The 20,295-nt window shown below is 39.8% G+C and overlaps 1 long non-coding RNA gene across 1 annotated transcript; it reads left to right on the forward strand.

Annotated features, from left to right (window-relative positions):
• The first annotated feature begins 4,751 nt into the window (after positions 1-4,751).
• On the forward strand, positions 4,752-9,411 carry LOC119418997. Its single transcript, XR_005187237.1, has 3 exons — positions 4,752-4,782; positions 9,006-9,051; positions 9,377-9,411. It is a non-coding gene; the product is annotated as an uncharacterized LOC119418997 (long non-coding RNA).
• Positions 9,412-20,295: the final 10,884 nt, after the last annotated feature.

Consider the following 20,295-nt stretch of genomic DNA (forward strand, 5'->3'; position numbering starts at 1 on the left):
ATCAGATGTTGGAGGTTTGTAGGACCTGAAGAGATCAGTTGTTGGAGTTTTGGAGGACCTGAAGAGATCAGTTGTTGGAGGTTTTGGAGGACCTGAAGAGACCAGTTGTTGGAGGTTTGGAGGACCTGAAGAGACCAGTTGTTGGAGGTTTTGGGGAACCTTAGGAGACTGGTAGGAGGTTTAAGGACCAGAGGGGACCAGTTGTTGGAGGTTTGGAGGACCTGAAGAGACCAGTTGCTGGAGGTTTTGGAAGACCTGAAGAGACCAGTTGCTGGAGGTTTTGGAGGACCCGAGGAGATCAGTTAATGGAGGTTTGGAGGACCTGAAAAAACTAGTTGCAGGAGGTTTCAAAGGACCAGAGGCGACCAGTTGTTGGAGGTGTGGAGGACCTGAAGAGACCAGTTGTTGAAGATTTGGAGGACCTGAAGAGAGTTGTTGTAGGTTTTGGGGGACCTGAGGCAACTGGAAGGAGGTTTAAGGACCAGAGGGGACAAGTTGTTTGAGGTTTTGGGGAACCTGAGGAGACTGGTAGGAGGTTTAAGGACCAGGGGGTACCAGTTGCTGGAGGTTTTGGAGGACCTGAAGAGACCAGTTGCTGGAAATTTTGGAAGACCTGAAGAGACGAGTTGCTGCAGGTTTTGGAGTACCCGAGGAGATCAGTTGTTGGAGGTTTGGTGGACCTGAAGAGACCAGTTGTTGGAGGTTCTGGAGGACCTGAGGAGACTGGTAGGAGGTTTGGACGACCAGTTGCTGGAAGGTTGGCTGTATATTTGTATCGTTAGCTTATTTTTTATCACACTTTCTTTACACTCTAATATAATCTAATTCTATTCTATTATAATCTAAACTAATAGATTAGATTCTAATAGTTTACCTTATAGTAAATTTAAGTCTATTAAGCCCTGGTTTGATGAGTTTAGTGTGGAAAAAACTCTACTGGCCCACACAGAATCCAGACCTCAGTACCATTGAGCAACTTTAACATGAACTGCAACAAATTGCTTGTTGGAAGCTGTTATAGCTGCAGATCATTGGCCCTATTGGTGTGATTCTAGATTTGTCTTCTGTCTTTGTTGCAGCTCCTGAGTGAGAGGACAGCCTACAGCTTTCCCCAGTCTGCTAATGAGGAGCTTCCAGTACTTAAGGCTGTATGGACCATCTGACCCTGCTGGAACCTTGTCCAACTCATTGTACTGTGTCCATATGTTGTCTCCTTGTGCTCTCTACATCTCCTGCTATCTGTTTCCTCATCATCCTGGTTCTGCCTTGTTCCATCGCCTGATCTCCAGTCTCTGAGTTCTTCTTAGATCCCTCTGCTATCTGCCATCTACACAAGACAATAACAAACTAAAGATCTGCCATCCAGCCTAAGGTTCATCCTGCCACTCTGTCTCACCATCCTCCACTTACCTTGTCTCCTTGGTCTGCTCCTCCATCCTGGAATCCCCTGGTACCAAGTCCAAACCTGAAAGAGAAGAACATCAAGTAAGCTTTAACAGTTGTACCTCTGGACTATCATATATCCCTCAAATATCAACATACTCACTACTGTTCATCCCTTTTCCTGCAGCTCCCTCATGTGTTCCTGAACAGTCACCTTTTATACATCACATACTTTTTTCTACAGGTTGGTCTCTTCTGTCTCAGTCGGAGCTCTGTATCTTGTGATTTAACACACACACAATAGTGTGGTGGTCAGGTGGTGTTGCACCATTTGGACTTTGGGCAAAAGCAGGAAACATCTGACAATTTGTGTGAGGATGGCATTTCCTGTCCTCTAACTGACCAAAGGATGCACTTGAAGGTTTCCAGGGCTGCTGTGATGTTTTATTGCAGCTCTGTGTGCGACACACAGCCGTTTAGCTGTCATCAGTTAGCCTGGTTCGGACAAAGAAGAGGTGTTTGTCCCTGAAATGTGTTAAAGTTGTTGATAATGCTCAAATTTAACATCAAAATGCCAAACAAAGCTGATAAAACCTAAAAAGCACACGCTTTCTCATTGTTTAGCTTTAAAATATATTCCATTATTGAAGTCAAACCAAAATCGTCAGTGAACATTTGTAGTCAAGTTAGATTTGTTAATTGTTGTGCTCAATTACTGAGCTCATCGATGCCGACACAAGCCGATAATGATGCATTCACAGTGGCAGCACATTTTCTGGTAGAGGTGAAACAGTTCTGTTTGTACGACTGGACAAACCAGCAGAGGATGAAATAAAAAGTTCTTTATTTTTCATGAAAGGGGCAGCCATATTTTATTTTGTGGTTGGGTTTGGTCAGGAATATTTGACTTAGAGTTAAAATTCTGACTTTGTGGGGTCATTCCAGTTCATCTTTTCAACTTAGAACTCGACAGTTCTACCTTCCAAGTCCAAATGAAACGAAACATGAATGCCTGGAGTCAACCATTCAAAGCATCAAGCAGAGAGGAAAGAGCAGGCATGGGGTGGATGGAGACAGTTGTCAAGGCTGGTTTGTGATAGAAGGAGAGCTGCAGGAGAAAAAGGGACAGTTTATAATCTGCTGTGATGTTTGGTTTGGAGGCAGAGCTGAAGGTGGCAGAGATGAACCTCCTAACACCCGGACTCTTGCATATGTGGATGCCAGATCCTAGGACGTTAAAATTCACATTTTCCCTGAGAGGGACCAAAACGAACAGGAGTCAAAGGAATAGCTCAGGTCTGGAGATAAAGTAAGAGATAGATGGTTTGGACATGTGTGAGGAGGGACACGAGTGGACAATATGGAGCTGCTAGGGAGGATGAAGTCACAGAGGAGGGTAAAGCATGCAGTGAAGGAGGAGTGAGGAGGATGCTGGGATATATGGAGGCAGATAATTGTCCGTGGAGACTGCTGATTTATCTCAGCCAAAAAGCTGTGAAGTAAATGCCATTAGGAGGCTAAATGAGGAGCGGAGCCGCTTTTTTTTAAATGCATCGTGTTTCAGCTACATCCAGTTTGAGTCATCTGGTCAGAACCAATAATATCTCAGGGAGGTGGGTCACCTCCCTGAGGATGGGAGGCCGAAAGTGCAGAGCGAAAACAAAGTTTGTCTTTTTGGAGGAAACAACACATTTATATATTTAAAATAAAAACATTTTGAATGTGTTGATCTAAAAAAATATATAGAATTGAGATTTTATTTTGCACCAGCAACAACAATCTATTTGTTTTAATCAAAACTGAAGTGAAGTTTTCATGTTTTATTTCAGACAACAACAAAACATAACAAGGGCTCAAACCTGATTTTGATTGAACAGTGGATAGAAATGAAGAAATGGGACCAAATAGTCAACCAAAAATTCACCGTTTTAAGGTTCCCTCTCCCTGACTGTGTCCACGGGAGGGCTACAGTTTCTTCACCGTTGTTAAATCCACTACCTAATCCAGTCAAAAGACTTTAGAGAGTTAGGGGAAAAAAGCTTTTTTTAATCAGCCTTTTTGTTAATTTTCCATTTTGAACATATAAAACACAAAAAACAAAGAACATAAAAAAACTTCCCACACCGGATCAGTCACACGTGCATAAATGAATTAAAATGAACTACACAGACACACGTTTTTCCACATACAACATAAAAGGCTGCCACATGTCCCAAAATCTTTTAACACACTCTTCAGAGTATATTTTATTTTTCTAGATGGATATGATACATCGCTTGTCTTATCCAATGAGCTGGAGGATGTGGGTCATTCCAATTGCACAAACCAGTCTTCTGGCCAGGAGAGAACCAAAAGGAATCACATCCTTCTTGTGCTTGCTGAAGAACATATCCACAGGGACCACCCTGAACAGAGAGATTAGTGGTGATGGGTGCACAGTTTTGCCACATATCCCAGAGAAGGTGTCAAAAATAGATTGCTAAAAGGTCTGCAGTTTGGGACAGGTCCAGAATGTATGCAGGAGTGTAGCTGGAGTTTGTTTACAATGATGACATGCGGGGTCCAGGTTGGCTTTGATCGTGGACAGTTTGTCTTTGGACCAGTGCAGCCAGTGCACCACCTTGAATTGGATTACAGCGTGTCTCAGACAGACTGAGGATGAGTAAATGTTCTTATTGATCTTTCTCCAGGTTGAGTCTGATATGAACTCCTCCAGGTCCATTTCCCATTTCAGTTTAAGGAAGTCCAAACTGGTCTCATGGTGTGAACTGAGCAGTGTATAGATCTCACTAAGGGCCCACCAGTTTCCAAAAAAGGTTTTTAAATAAATAAATTAAAGTATCGCTAAAATCTTGTCCTTTCCCGTGAGATGAGTGATGAGATTTCCCAATGAGAAGAAGCTGGAAAAGCTTTGAAATTCACCATGGATTATTAGAACAGGAACATTTTGCCAGATCTAAGGTGACTTTTTTGAAGAAACTAAATGTAAAATGATGCCATAAATACAAAAACATCATTGCACAGATTTACTTTGGTTTGAAAACTCTTCATTTCCTTTGTTGTAGTTTTTTTCTGCTCCCAGCGGAGTGATCCTGACTGGGAAAAGTCCTCCCATAAAACATAAAATCACTCCATTTGGGCTGGTTGACACTGAGGTCTGGGTTAAGGTCCTTTGGAGGAGAGGAGGGAGGGGGGAGTCAGCGGTGGAACATCCCTTTGGGTGACATGGGAACAGCCAGGCTCAGTCTGGGAAAGGAAGCAGATTGTTTCTGTTGCGCAATCAAATTAGCTCTGAGAAACCGGACCAGATCAGCTGCAAGGATTTCTGTGACCGGTTCATTTTTATAAAACGTTCTCAGCACAGGCTCGGGTTTCACCAGGAGGACAGAAACATCTGAGGTAGGGAACATTTTCAGTTTCATGCTTTACATCCTTATGGACAGATTTGTTGTGTTCTGGTCAAATGGACACTTGTGGAGTTTTTGACTATAATTAAATGAGCGATTTGGATGTTTATGTATAATTTGCATTTGTTTCCTGGAGACGTTACATGTGTGCAGGTAAAAACTGATATTCCTTTCTTCTTCTTTGGTAACATCTGTTGTTATTCTCCCTGTTATGAGATAAATCCATTAGATTGTTCAGGAACCAGATGGACTGTAAACGGTCCTGCTCGAGAAGGGACAGATCTTGTTACAGTACAGTTTTCACTAAAACAGCGGCACAATATCTGATTATCGTGATCTGCTTTGATGGTTTGGTCGAGCATTCAATAATTTAATTGCATATTTATTTTGAACAGAGAAAATGATGATTTTGTAGAGTACTGTGCAAAAGTCTTGGACCATCCCCCGTTTTTTTGTAATTTCTTTCTAAGCAGCCAGACTTCCTTCTAATTCTTTAAAGTGGTTTTGATTAATAATTCTTCAGGCTTTCAATGGTCAACTGGAGAACAATTTTGAGGCTTTTATCATGAAGTGCTCCACAGAGCACTACAGGAAACCCTTCCTCCCAGCCATTCATCGTGAACACTATACAGAGGACTAAATGGAGAATAATGAGGTTTCTGTACTTCAGCTTGGATGTAGCCTGCTTCATAATCGTGCAGAATATTCCATCAGGTGTTGCATGAATAAAGCTGGCTGGAATAAATGTCTGCAACTGAAATGATGGGTGACATCATCCAGAGCACTGTCATAACATTTATTTGATGTCAGGGTCTGTCCATCTGTCCGTTGGTCACATTTTTTCCTTCAGGTGGAAGAGTTTAAGTAGCTAGCATCTCTATTGATGGTGGAAAGGAGCGGGAGATAAATCAATGGATTGGGGCCTCATCCTTGGTATTGAGGGCGTTGCTTCAGTCGGTCACGGTGAAGAAAATGTTGAGTCAAAACACAAGACTCTGGAGGTCAGTCTACATTCCAACCCTCACCTGTGGTCATGAGGTTGGGATCATGTTCATGAAGAATGAGATCCTGGATCAAGCAGTTGAAATGAGCTTTCTTCGCAGGGTCGGGGGGCTCAGCCTTAGCAAAAGAAGGAGGAGCTCCGTCATTCAGGGGAGCCCAGAGTAGCTGCTGCTCCTTTGCATTGACAGGAGTCAGTTGAGGAGGTTCATCTGATTAGGATGCTTCCTGGGCGCCTCCATTTTGTGTCTGAGCGCGTCCCTTTAGGAAGAGACCAGGGACAGACACAGAACTCACTGGAGGGTTTATATCGTCTACCTGATCTGAGAACATCTTGAGTTCCCCCAAGAGGAGTTGTCTCTGGAGAGAGTGAAGTCTGGGTTTCTCTTCTGGACCTGTTGCCTCCACGACCCGACCACAGATAAGCAGCAGAAGATGGAGGTGTTTTCCTGTCTCTTCCCTCAACTATTTGAAAACGGACAGCAGCTGCAACTTCGTCACAACCTTCAATACATTCAAATTATAAATGAATATTTCTGAACAGGGCAGCACGGTGGCGCAACTGATAGAGCTGCTGCCTCTCAGCGAGCAGGTCCCTGGTTCAAACCCCAGTCCAGGGGCCTTCTGGGTGGAGTTTGCATGTTCTCTCCGTGCATGCGTGGGTTTTCTCCGGGTACTCCGGTTTCCTCCCACAGACCAAAAACATGCATGTTAGGCTGATTGGTAACTCTAAATTGTCCCTAGGTGTGAGTGAGAGAGTGAATGGTTGTTTGTCTCGTTTGTCTCTATGTGTCCCTGTGATGGACTTGCGACCCGTCCAGGGTGTACCCCGCCCCTCGCACAGTGATTGCTGGACATGGGCACCAGCGACCCCCGTGACCCAAAATGGAATAAACGGGTAAAGATAATGGATGGATGGATGGATATTTCTGAACAGAACTACTGTTTGAGTCGTGTGCAAACAATAAAAAGTGAGCAGCGTATAAGACAGCTCACTTTTTACGGCATGATTTAAGATAAATAACAAGTTTAGACCTTCTAGTTCAGTTCACCTTGTTTGTTGGTCATGTTTCAGCCCTGCAGTTCAGAGGGAGGAGAAGACGAGACATTTTATTTTACAAATGTTTAGATAATAAAAAACACAGTAATGAGCAGCTCTGGATGAATCAAAAACAAGATGAAACGATTTATGATCTGTTCCCACCTGTGCAGCAGCACGGTGGGCTGTCGGTTAGCAGCGCTGTCTCACAGCAGAAGGTCCCAAACACGAGCCGTTCTGCATAGAGCATGAAAAACGTGCACGTTTGGTTAAACTGACATTAGACGAGATTAAATGTTTGTCTCTGGGAAGACATGTCCAGGGTGCACCTCTCGCCCAACAACCACAAGCGATAGGCACCAGCTCTGCGGTGACGCTGCACAGAGAAACAAGTTTAAAAACAATATGGCTGAATTACCATGTAAATGATTTGAACACAGGTCATAAGACCTGTCTGCATCATCCAGACACATTTTGGTTTAGGTTTATTCTCGTATGCAGATCAACACAAGGTCAACAATGCAATGAAATGCTCAGGACGCGAAGAACCATCTCGACTCGCCAAAACAACAACAAGAAATACCAAAAGCATGAAACAAAAATACAAAACAAAGCGCCAAAAGTGAAAAAGAAATACATCTACAGCAGCATGATCCTATTAGCAGTGTGGCTCTCTTAGGGGTGTGGTCTTGTTAGCATCGCGGTCCCGTTAGCAGCATGATGATAATGATGACCGCAGCAATGGACAGTGACTGCCCTCCAGAACCAAGTCCGGCAGACACAGAACATCCAAGATTACCACGCAGAATCGAACTGCTCCATAGAGTTTGGTCTGTGCAGGCAGATGGAGGTGTCACTGCCCGTTCTGTTACGGAAGCACGATCTGTAGTGTAGCTAAAGTTTGTAAAGCTTGAATGAAAGCTCATTTGCGCATGTGCTAAAAGGAGTACTTCCGGGTCACACGGATTACAGTTGAATATGCTAGATTAAGGAAAATATATTGGAAATAATTACTTGATATTAATAAAACATATTTATGAAACGTACCATATTTATTAATATTACTTAAAATATCTTTCTATATATTGATTAATTTTCTTAGACAAGAACTGTCTTAGAAAAGTATGTGCTCTATCTCCGCCACTCTTCATGTTGCTAATTTACGTCACTCGTATTTCCATTAAAATCATTGACATATTTACGTCATGGTTAAAATGATATGCAGTTTCACCACTGAGCGGCGCTGTTTCATCGTGGAAATAATTCATTCTGTATCTTGCAGGGGTTTCTCATTCAGCCCAGGCTGGGGGTCATGTCTAATGCGTCACATATCATTTTAACCAATGACGTAAATATGTCAAAGATTTGAACGGAAATACGAGTGGCGTAAATTAGCAAGATGAACATCGGCGACGATAGAGCACGTACTTTTCTAAGTAAATGAATACATTTCTTTTTCATAAACAAAGGTGATCCGTGCGACCCAGAAGTATTCCTTTTTGCGCATGCGCAAATAAGCTGATACTATGGATTGTGATTCCGTAACACATTGAGCAGCGACAGGATCATAGCGACGGCCGCCATGACAGGGCAGAGCCTGAGCCCGAGGCGGGAAGGGGGCCGGGAACTGAACCACGATGGGACGACGGTACGATGGCAAGGCAGCGACACACAAAACTCCAAAAGTGCGTTGCGGTCATACCCATAGCGTGGGTGTACAGCGTAGGTGCAAAAAAAGTTAAAACAAAAACCACAGGAACAAAAAAAGAGCGAGTCGAGACGGCGCTCCCGTCAGTGATACCATACTGCGGCGCACGCGATGTCACACAAGATGTTTCAGTTTCAAGTTGTTTCCTCAGTCTGGACTGGGGACAAAAAGTCCAATGTTACAATTTTAATTGGGTTCTTTGATAATCTATTATGGTTTGACATTCATGAGTGAAGTGACTTCATAAACAACACAAAAAAAAAACACAACAACATGTCTCAGAAAAAAAGGGAAAATTAGTAAAAGTCTAAAGAAAACGTTTTAAATGACCTTCAGAAAGCCTGCAGAGCAAACAATCTCTTAAACTGAGGAAAACAAAGGATGGATCAAGTCTTTTGCACATCACCGTATTTGTATAACGACAGCAGCTGATACAGATTCATGTATTTGTCCCTAAATCTTTGAACAGATGATGCTGACTGCTGTTTTGCCGGCACTTATCTTCACCTGGACAGGTAACGTCATCACACACAGGTGCACAGGTCAAACAGCGATCAGGTGTGTGGTTCTTATAAAACATGGCAGCACTTTATTGAAATGATACAGAGATTTAAAGAAACACAAGAAATGCTTGACAACAACCACTTAAAGATGTGCTGTTTTGATTCAAGATGGCCACCACAGCTAATCGACGTTAGCAAGCCCAAAAAAAGGCTACAACTCAGTCAGTTTTGCAGTTATTGAGCTAAAGCTTGACATGGTAGTAGCTGAGAGTCTTTCCCAACACTTCCGGCTAACAGATAATGGATATGCTCCTCTGTGCCGTGATTGTTTCTCCAGGAAATGCTGTTGGAGTTGTAACGCTGTGTGACCAGAACCGGTTCAACTTTCAGGTGGACGGCTGTCTGTCAAACTTCAACAGCAGCATGGAAGACAGCGGCTACCAGGACAGATGCCCGTGGCCCCATGTCAAAAGGCAAATATGAGTTTTAATGAGTTTTAAGTTTACTGTGTCGAAACCTACACGGTAAAGAGGTATAAATAATAAATAAATAAAGTGCTATGTGCTGTCATCATTGTATGTTCCCATACAAAGACAAAATTGTCTTTCTGCATTTACCAGTAACCTATCGCACCTGGGATACACCCAGGTGGAGCAGTGGGCAGCTATGTAGGTGCTTGGGGAGCAATTCGGGATTGAGTATCCTGCTCAGAGACACCACAAGATGTGCAATGACTGGGGATCGAGCCCAGGACCTTCGGGTCCTGGGTCGGCTGCCCTACCCCTACACCATCTCGGCCCCTGTATGGGGTGCCGTTTGTAATGTTACACAGTCAAAAATTAACAGCAGTATTTTTGCTTTCTTTAGCCTTTCATAAGAAAAAAAAAGTTTTTTTCAGTCATATTTTCACCATGTTATTCATGCATTTATAAATGTTATAGTTCCTAACTAAATATTTAATTTACAAGTTAAATATTTATTTTACAAACTAAATACTTAACTTTCAAGTTAAATATTTAGTTAGCAAGCTAAATATTTAGCTCAGACCTTAATATTTATTTTCCAAACTAAACATTTAATTTCCAAAATAAATATTTAATTTGCTATTTACATATTTAGCTCGGACCTAAATATTTAACTTGCTAGCTAAATATTTAGCTAGATAGCTAGCTTGCATATTAGCTAAATATTTAGGTTTGAGCTAAATATTTAATTTGAAAGTTAAATATTTAGCTAGCAAGCTACATATTTAGCTAGCAAATTAAATATTTAGGTCCGAGCTAAATATTTAGTTAACAAAAAAAAAATATATTGAAATTAAATGTTTAGTTTGGAAAATAAATATTTAGGTTTGAGCTAAATATCTAGTTAGCAAATTAAATATTTAGTTTAGGAATTAAATGTTTAGCTTAAAAATTAAATGTTTAATTTGGAAATTTAATATGTAGTTTGGACAATAAAAATTTAGCTTGGAAATTAAACATTGATTTACTTCAAAATATTTAGTTTATTAACTAAATATTTAACTTACAAGCTATTGTTTTGTAAATTATACATTTTGGCTTGGATATAAACATTTAGTTTGTAAACTAACTATTTAGTGTGATACTAAACATTTCACTTGCAAGTTAAGTATTTAGTTTGTAAACTACAAATTTAGATTATAAATTAAATATTTAGTTTGGAACTATGACATTTATAAATGTATGAATAACATGGTGAAAATATGACAAAACACACACACTTTTTTTCTTATGAAAGGCTAAATAAATCAAAATACTGCTGTTAATTTATCACTGTAACTTTACAAACAGCACCCCATAAACAGGCCCCTCGTGTTCAGTGTAAAAGGGGAAAGAGGGAGCAGAAAAATAGTTTTAATCGGTACTTTCTGCTTTCTGAGGGGACATAAGAGACAACTAGAAGCAGTGAGAGACACAATGAGTGGAAAAAAAGACAAAAACAAAATATTTTCATGTGTAAACATCATGAGCTGCATGAAACTGGTGGTAGCTAAATGTTCAGACAGCTCAAGCATTTCATCACTTAAACTCAGGAAAATAACTTATTTTTTTGTCTCATTCTTGTCTTTTTGCAGATTCTACGACAACCTGAGTTTTTGTGTCAATACCGGCGCTTTGAAGAGTTGGTGCACGGGTCAAACGTATCTGATGGATGAGGTTTTCCTGAAGGTCCACCATACATACTTCTTTCTCTGCACACAAGTCCACGAACCCCCGCTTCTCGTCCTCATCATGTTTATAGCTCCTGGTATCATCTTCACACTCTTTACGCCCTTCCTGTGCGTTCACCTCACCTCCTGGAGCCCATAGATGGACTTTGAGTTATCAATGTGATCATGTGTTCTGGGAATGTCTTTAACTTGTTGTGTGAATGTTTATGAAGCATTCACACTATTGTGATCCATTTTCCCTCCGTATATTTTTTGCGCAATTTTCGTCCCGCAGTTTTCAATTATTTCAACAATTCATATCAAAACATTCAGCTCTTTAAGGACAATCCTCCTATGACTTTTGGTATTTGGTGCAACTTTAGTTTTTTGAAATATTTAGCCTTTTCTGCCATTTTTTTCTCATAGAAAATCAATTGAGCTCATTTTACATCCTTCAAATCTTTAGATCTGTTTATAACCTTTTACTGCTCCTTTCACATTTTCTTCTGGTTCAGCTTCTTTGTGCCAATTTAAAAAAATTTCAGCTACTTTCAGTTAATTTCAGCTGTATTTTTTAGCTGTTTTGTGCTGCTTTCAGATTATTTCTGCCAACTAAAACATTTTTGTGCTTCTTCTAAATTTCTGCCATTTTTGGCTTGTTATGCTCCTCCTGCAAATTTCAGCTTTTCTACCATTTCAGCTATTTTTAATCTAATTTAATTTTTTTCAGCTAATTTTACCTTTTTTTCACACAAATGTACTTTTCAGCTCAATTTAGCAAAAAATGTGTTCTTTCCACTTCTTGTAATTTTACTTCTTTCTGCCTTTTTAGCTACTTTTCATCAGCTATTTTCCCAGATAATTTCCATTTTTGTGCTCATTTCTACTTTTTTCAGCCTAATTGTGCAAATGTGTTATTTCTGCTGTTTATGCTAATTTAAGCTTGTTCTACATTTTCGGCTACCTTTCCAGCATTTGTAGCTAATTTTGGCTGTTTTCAGTTAAATACAATTTTTTCGTGGTAATTTCTGCTACTTTCAGACTAATTAACTTATATGCTAATTTCAGCCTGTTTTGCTCGTTTCTGCTTTTTTCTGCTAGTTTTTGCTATTTCAGCTACTATTTAGCTGTTTTTATGCTATATTTTGCTTTTTCATCTAATTTCACCTTTCTGAACTCATTTCAGCTCTTTCCGCTTCATTCTGGTATTTTAAGTCTCTTTTTGCCTTTTAAGCTACTTTTCAGCTATTTTTGATATTATTAGATTTTTAGCTGATTTTCTAATTTTTGTGCTCCTTTCTGCTTATTTAAACCTAACTAAGCAAATATTTTTTATTTCTGCTTTCTTCTGCTACTTTAGCCTAGTTCTTCATTTCAGCATGTTTTAGCCAGTTTTAGCTGTTTTTAAACAGTCTTCTGCAACAAGAATTCACACTTCATTTTCACAAGAAAGGCATTTTCTCTAGTTTGAAGTTATTTGATCATACAAGGTCAGCTCTGTGCAGTTTTAGTGCACTTAGGATAAGACTTGTGGATTCACTGCTTCTCTTTAAGCTACTTTTCTTCCACTCTCAGAAAAGACATTTGGACGGAGAGTGTTTTTCTCTGGAGGGAGGAAAATAGGAGAAACAATTTTTTGTTTCGGTATCATACTTTGTATAATAAATGTTTATTTCAGACAAAATAAACCTTGTTTTTACAGTTGTAACAAGACAAACCTGTTGTTAAAGATTTCACACAAACTAAACATCAGTCTGAGTTACGAATGGCATTCCACTGTTCGTAAGTTATCCAGCTCACATCAAAGGATGTACAGACGTCCTGAGAAAACGCTTTCCTCAGAAAACAAGTCGCGTTACAAACGCCAACACTGAATGTAAAAATAATGTTTCTACTCCTCATCTGAGGAACTTTTTTTGTATTTACACGTCCCTGCAGTGAAACAAGGAGCTGCAGAGCCCATCATTCAGCCATGGAGAAAGAAAAACACCAGTTTGACCAGGAAATGGGCGATGCATTTCCAGATTCCCTCATACCATCATAATCATAGATAATAAATTATACGTTGATGTGGGGCTCTGTGAGAAGGTTACGAACAAGCCATTCTGAAAGAGCTAAGAGCGTGTATGTGCATGGCCAAAAACAAAGTGGACACTAAATTATTTTCCAAACACCATGATTATAAACTTTTACATTGCCGTAGATTCTGCATTACAATATTATTTACACCGTATTCAGTTTTTTGCAAGTGCAGGGACATTTTAATATTTCTGCAGAAATAAGTGTACAATGTGAAACTGATGGCAGTTTAATGGCTAACAAAAAGTCTTTGCATTAATCGTTATGAAAATTTAAACCATAGATTTGTTTCAAGACAGCAGCAGTCTGTTTCTGTCATGGTTAGCCGTGAAACCAGGACCCCAACAAATGCAAACAGACAAGACAGAGACCAGGAGCTGGACCAGGACCTTCAATAACTAAGGTGAACAAACAAGAAGCTAAAGTGACACTAACTTGAGTACAATTCCAGGAGAAAACCAGGCGTAGAAGTAGTTGGGAGGATGAGTACTGTGCCACTGGTAACCACAGTGATTCCCGCCTTTTCCAGCAAAGGTGGGAAGGGCATCATGCAGCTGTCGGGTGAGACTGGAGCTGAACGCATTGAGCTAAGCATAACTGAACAGAATAAAACTACAAAAAAATAATAAAAGAAACAGATAACAAACTCAAAGTACAGAAACCATAACATAAAAAGAAACATCTAACATTATGACAACTTTAGTCTAAGTCCCACTCAGACCAGCTGTTAGCTTGTCAATCCAGTCAGAATAAAACTGAGGTCCATCAAAAAGAACAGTTACTATATTACCAGTTTATGATAAACTTTCCACAGAATCCTATTTCAAGATGTCCAGTAACACTCCTTAAACCTGAAACCAAAGATGATTAAGGCATGTTCATCATTGAAGGTGCCAGAGCTTAAAGTGAGCAGCGTTAATACGAACATCCATTCTGGTGGAAGAAAACCACAATGGAGGAAAACAGAGCTAAAAAAAAAAAAAGTTAGATAAATTGTTCTCAAGTTTCAGTCTTCCAGTGTGATCTCCAGTCAGCTTTTACATCTATTTGCACACACATGAGGACCAGGCTAACAAAAGCCCTCACCATGACCCTCAGGAGGGAGGGGAGGGAGAATGTTCGATAATAAACTGAGAACATCTTTGCAGTTTGAAAGGTAAGAACTCCACGCTCTTCAGTTGGAATGACTAAATCTTCTCACACGAGAATCAAAATGTCTTCGAGAGACAACATAAAAAAGTTCCAATCACCAGAAAGAACTGAGGATCGACTCGAACATAAAGTTAAAACCGTTTTGGTTAAAAGTCCTTCTTTTCTGCCATGTGGAGGATCAGGGAACAAAACTGACAACAAAACTGGACACGCATCCTGTTGAGCTACAAATTAAAACACTGGGATGTTGCGCAATAATAAAATAAAATGATTGATATTTTAGTTTCCAAACACCAAAAGTCCAAGAAGTCTTTGGTTGGATGACGACGAGAAACTAAGCTCAAAAACAACAGAACCTAGCTGAGGACCGTCTGGGTGGTCCGCCTCACTACTGGGGAGGTAAAGGTGATGAAACGTGGAGTATTCACATCACTGGACTTTTTCAAGATCAAAATGACCGTTTTCTTTTCATCTTTGATTTTTTTTTTTTCCATCTAACTGTCAGAGAGAACAGAAGAGTAACTCCACACCTTTTATCATCCTGAATAATTCCCACAGTTTGATGTTTTCTCCTGTGTAAATAGCAGAGCGAAGCTTTGAAGAGAATCGATTTGTCAGCCCGGACACATCAGTTCTCGTGACAAACGAATGCTTCAAACGCACTCGTCTGGGTTCAAGTAGAACAAGTCTGCAGCTCCTTTAACTAAAAATAATAAAGCCTAAAGTTTTATTAAAGAAATATTATTTTGGGTTAAAATTCTTGTATTTGTTGGTATTTGTTCCAATAACTTATGTTAATAAAAACTAAAAGACCGATGTAACAGGGATTTTTGCACATTAGACACATTTTGAATAGAGCTCATATTAAATGAGGTTTCCTGCATGCATTAAGAGGGAAAAAACACCTATAATATTGTCAATACTGGGGTAAAAAACATCTGATTGTCACTGTGATGCGTATTCTGCACAAAATAATTACCATTTCAAGAAAGCCATAAGTAATTAAGGCTCTGTTTACACAGGAATAATCTCTGGAATTATTAGTGTTTTTCCACCGTATAAGTCTCATCAGTCCAAATATGTCTAATAAAGTGGGGAAAAAACATAAATATGTCGCTTCGTCATATAAGTTGCATCTATTATGCCTCACCGCTGACCCGTCACCTCTGACCACCCTGAAACGTGGGCCGGGGTTGTGCCAAAAATCGATTGGCTGCCAAATGTCAGCCGCGGGAGGACTTTAACAAGAATTTAACAAGATTAACGCTTAAAAACAATTATTTGTTTGCTCGAAATTATAGTAACGGTGTGTCTCAGTTGAACTTTTCCTTAATAAATGCACTTTGACGGTCAAATCATCTGCATTTCAAAAATCGATTTGCAGCCGCAGGAACACGCAGACGGAGGACTCGCTGCGCATTTCTTCGAAATTTACCAAGATAACCAGCTAAAAACAATTGTTTATTAGACATTAGAACAGAGGTGTGTCTCATTTGAAGTTTTCATTAATAAGTGCACTTCATTGGTCAAAATAATTATAAGTAATTATAGGTCCAGCCCCCCCCCCCCCCCCTCCACACACACACATTTTAAATTCAGCTTTGACTTCTTATATAGTTATTAACGGTCTGCGAACACGCGGCTGAGTAAAAGGAGGCAGAAGATCAGAGCTGAGGGGGTGTTTGTGCTTTCATGGCTGTCAAGTGCATTAAATCCATACTTCTGCCTGCATTCTGCATTATTCAGACACGGACCCTGTGCTGACATGTCTGCGAGGATATTTCGGGATCTCACCTGTTTGGGTCATCGGCCGCGTGCGTCTGCTGAGTGCAGCGGTTGAATAAACGTCCATTTGGGCTGATGGATTGCCAGCAGTAGTCCATCTGAAGCTTACATTAACTGAACTTTTCACCTCTTTTAAGGCCAGTCAGCGCACGGTGAAACGGCTGCGTGTGGCTGGTAGAAGTATGGCAAGCCATGTTGCCATATAATTGGAATGTATGGAAAACCATATGCCATATAATTGGATCGTCAGCCGCACGCGTCTGCTGACGCAATCAAAAGCTCGACACGGACCCGGCCTGCCCATCCAGCGCATTATTAGGGCCCGATCCGAATTCAGGCCGTGCTGGGCTTCGAGCCCGGGTTAGAAATGACAGCTCTACCAGGACCTACGTACGTCTCAGGAAACGAAACTGAAGAGGAGGAGCAACTTGCTGCATCGCTGCCTTCACAGAAAGAGGGCGGACATGTCAGTGATGTCAGCGCAGCCCCCCTTCCAGTGCTGAGCATGGCTGCATTTACAAATAAATTACCAAAACCTTGCCGTTTTATGGTTATAGAACGTTTCAACGGATTGGGCCTTGCATCTAGAAGTTAACAAACAGAATCTAAAATTACATTTTCATGTGAACATTGTAAGATGCTCAATTGAAAGGGAGTGTCTGGACTTCCCCCATTAGGACCTGGAGCTCAGTGCAAGGAAACATTTTTCTCCCTCTGTTGTTTTTGTATTTGATATGTTTGCGGCTGCAGATTATTTTTAGATTTTGCAGCAAAGAGCTGTGATGTGATGCAGGAACAGGAAGTGTCCATCAGCTGGCAGGAATTGTGCCGGCACATCTTCAGCAGTGAGACGAAGCAAAAGCCAGGTGCAAAAAAAATGGAGATTACAGCATTAATAAAGAATATTTTTAATTGACTGGTTTGCTTTCAAGTTAATTTACATAAAGGAATATAAATATTTACAATAAATACATACTTTGAAGACTCAGGAAAAGAGGAATATAACTGCCTAAATATAAACATATATTGATTTTTTTTATAGTTCATCGAGCTAGGTATTTTATGTCTATGCTTCTATTTCTAATAAAAATATTAAATTTTTAACCTTTGCATTAATACTTTGGGACATAAATACATAACTGCAACAGGAGGAAAAAAAAAAACAATTCAAAAAGTATAAGTGCCAAGTGGTTTTGCATAACTTAGTTTTTTGTTATAATTCTTTCATCACAGGTTTTGTCAAGAACTTCTGTACATGAAACCATGAAAACACAGAGACCAAGTAAGAGCACGTTTGAGTTTCTTAACATTTCCTAACTGAAACACTTGATTAAAACACAAAAACTGCTGCGGAGGATGAATGCAAAGCTCGTCCTGTGACTCATTAACCCAAAGAATAAATACAAGCTGGTGTTTGATTCACAGCAAAGCGCAGATTCAAGTGGGAGAGCAATTATATAAAAAACAGTTTAATTTACAGCTAAAACTGCACCACCCCACTAAAATAAACACTTTATTTTCACGTAAAACCATTTTTTTTCTCCGTTGAGCATGAAAAGCTTCAACTGTCTGCCCTAATTCTTTACATTGTATGTGTGGAGTTTCTCACGCTATGTACACAAAAAGAGTCCACGAGCCGAAAGGCTGGGAAGCAATATTTACAGATCAAAGGTCAGTTTCCCCTGAGACAGAAATCCTGCGTGGCTCCGACAGTAACAGGATGGGTTTGAAAAATGAAAAAACTTTTAGTTTGGTTTAATTCACTTTAATTAGAGAACATTTTTGTCCTTTAAAGCAGAGGTTCTCAAACCCTCATGTCTATTAAATAATTTTCTTCAATTTGTCTTTTTAAAGCAATGTGTTTGTGTGTAACATAAATACTTAAGACCTGTTCGTTAAAAGTGTTAATGCAATTTTTATACTTTAAACGTGGGCTATTTTTCATTCAAGACACACTTAATTAACAAAAGTTTTAAGTTCAACTTCCAACAATTACAGTTTTGAGAAAATTATCAGCATCAAAAACCACTTTAAAACTTCACCTATTCACTTTGTGAACATAATAAATGTATTTACACTTAATAAATGTATTTACACTTCTTCAAATTATTACAGAAGTCTCTTTACATAAAACTGAACAGAATCGTAACAGCTGTAGTCAGATCAAGTAACAGGGCTTCATTTGTAAACTGATGGATGCCGGAATGTAAATAGTCGGGGGGGGTCCTCGCCCAGAAAATTTTGAATAAAGTAGATGTGATTTCCTGCATTTTGGTGTATTTTTAACAAGTTGTTAAACTTCTACGTGCTTGTAAGATAAAAAAAAAAATGTGGACCTCCAAGCACTGGCTCATGGACCACCAGGGGCCCGAGGACCCCAGTTTGAGAACCACTGCTTTAAAGTTTGCTTTGATTGTGGAGCCCTTAAAACGTGTTGATGGGACTAAAGGACTTTTTGCATTGGTTCACAGTTGGCTTTATCTTCATGATCTGTATGACGATCACCTGACCCAGGAATATATAATGTTTGTTTCAGAACCGTCTGTGCACCGACTGCAAAAGATCGAGACCTTACGTGATGCATTCAGTGCTTATTGGATAATATTAACAGTTTGTTTTGGTACAACACTTTTATAAATGAATTCTCGTCTCGGTACTAGTTTGCTTTTAACATCAGAGCGTAAGCGGAGTAGTTTTTACTGTTCTGTCTGTAAAGGAAGAAATGAAATGCTTTGGAGAAAGTGATTCGTTGCTCGGGTCCAGCAAAGACTTAGTGCTACTTCACCACAGATTGATGCTGGACTTGATTTTACTGGTTGAAGCAAAAAATAAATGAATAAAATAAACCAGTGATAAGTAATATCTAGTTTTGAACCAGCGCTTGAACCAGTTTGGTCTACCAGCAGTTACAGGTTTTACTGTTAGCTGCCTGTTCAAAAGACGCAAACAAACGTAGATCGAGTGATTTATGAATTTGACTGTTTTTGTGTTTTCTCGGTAATAAATTACTCAAGTATTAACATCAGCAAACTTCCCCACACAAAAAAAAGTTGTTTAATCTTGTGGTGTTCCTGTCTTTTTTGTCTGTTGGATCTCTGGTGCCACCACTTTAGATGTAAGAGGCCTGTACCGCAGTGCACACAGTCCAAGCTCTGGGCTGCGCTCACTCGTGAAGAGATGAGGAGCATTATGCTGCAGGCAGAGCAGATGCAGAAAGCATGAACCTTTGAGCTTCAAGCTCTCACTGGACTGAAAATAGATGTTTGACTGAAAATATTTGCAGAAGTTCTCAATTTCTTTGAGTCACGGGGCCTCTGTTGTGAACAATATCAAAAACAATTGAAAGACAATTTTCTCTCTAAATGGTCACAGAGTCTTCACCAGCATCTTAAACTCTTCTCATATTCTTTTAAATTTAATTTATGTAACTGTAGAGTATGAAAGCTCCCAGGAAATGTTGGCTGAAATGTCACCAGAAGTTTTCTTGTAGTTTCACCCGCTTCGAACGTTATCACCCATTAAATGGACGTTATCAGTTAGGTTTCCTTCAGCCTGCTCTACCTCCTAGTGGGCTCAGTAGGTTGTTATCACAGATTTATAAAGTTAAGGTTAGGGTTCAGAATCAAACTTTACTGTCATTGCACAGAATCACAACAAAATTACATTTCAGAACAGCCGTCCAAAGACAACAACATGGGTAGACGGGGATGCCTGAGGCTGCAGCCTCGTGTGAAGCGCTGCCCTTTTAGTTTCGATAAGGAAAAGGGAAAACGTGAGGAAAGAGGAGGTAAAAAAAAATATATATATATCTCACAGGGACACAGTGTGAGGTTGCAAAATAACCTCAGCACAAGAAAAAGAAACATACTGGTGACAAAGACATATGCACGTGGAGGGAGTAACTTTACCAAGCTGAAAAATCCCTCTGCAATATGAACACCTGGATAGTCTAAGATCGTTTTTACAAAGGCTTTGGGTAGATTTATTACTCATTTGCTTGGTTGTTCACAAACATGTACGCAAATGTAAATTATTTTTGGGAAAAACTTGCAAATTTGTGAGGATAA

This window comes from Nematolebias whitei, chromosome 13, assembly GCF_014905685.2.
Source record: "Nematolebias whitei isolate Nwh7 chromosome 13, NemWhi1, whole genome shotgun sequence".
NCBI classification, from domain to species: domain Eukaryota; kingdom Metazoa; phylum Chordata; class Actinopteri; order Cyprinodontiformes; family Rivulidae; genus Nematolebias; species Nematolebias whitei.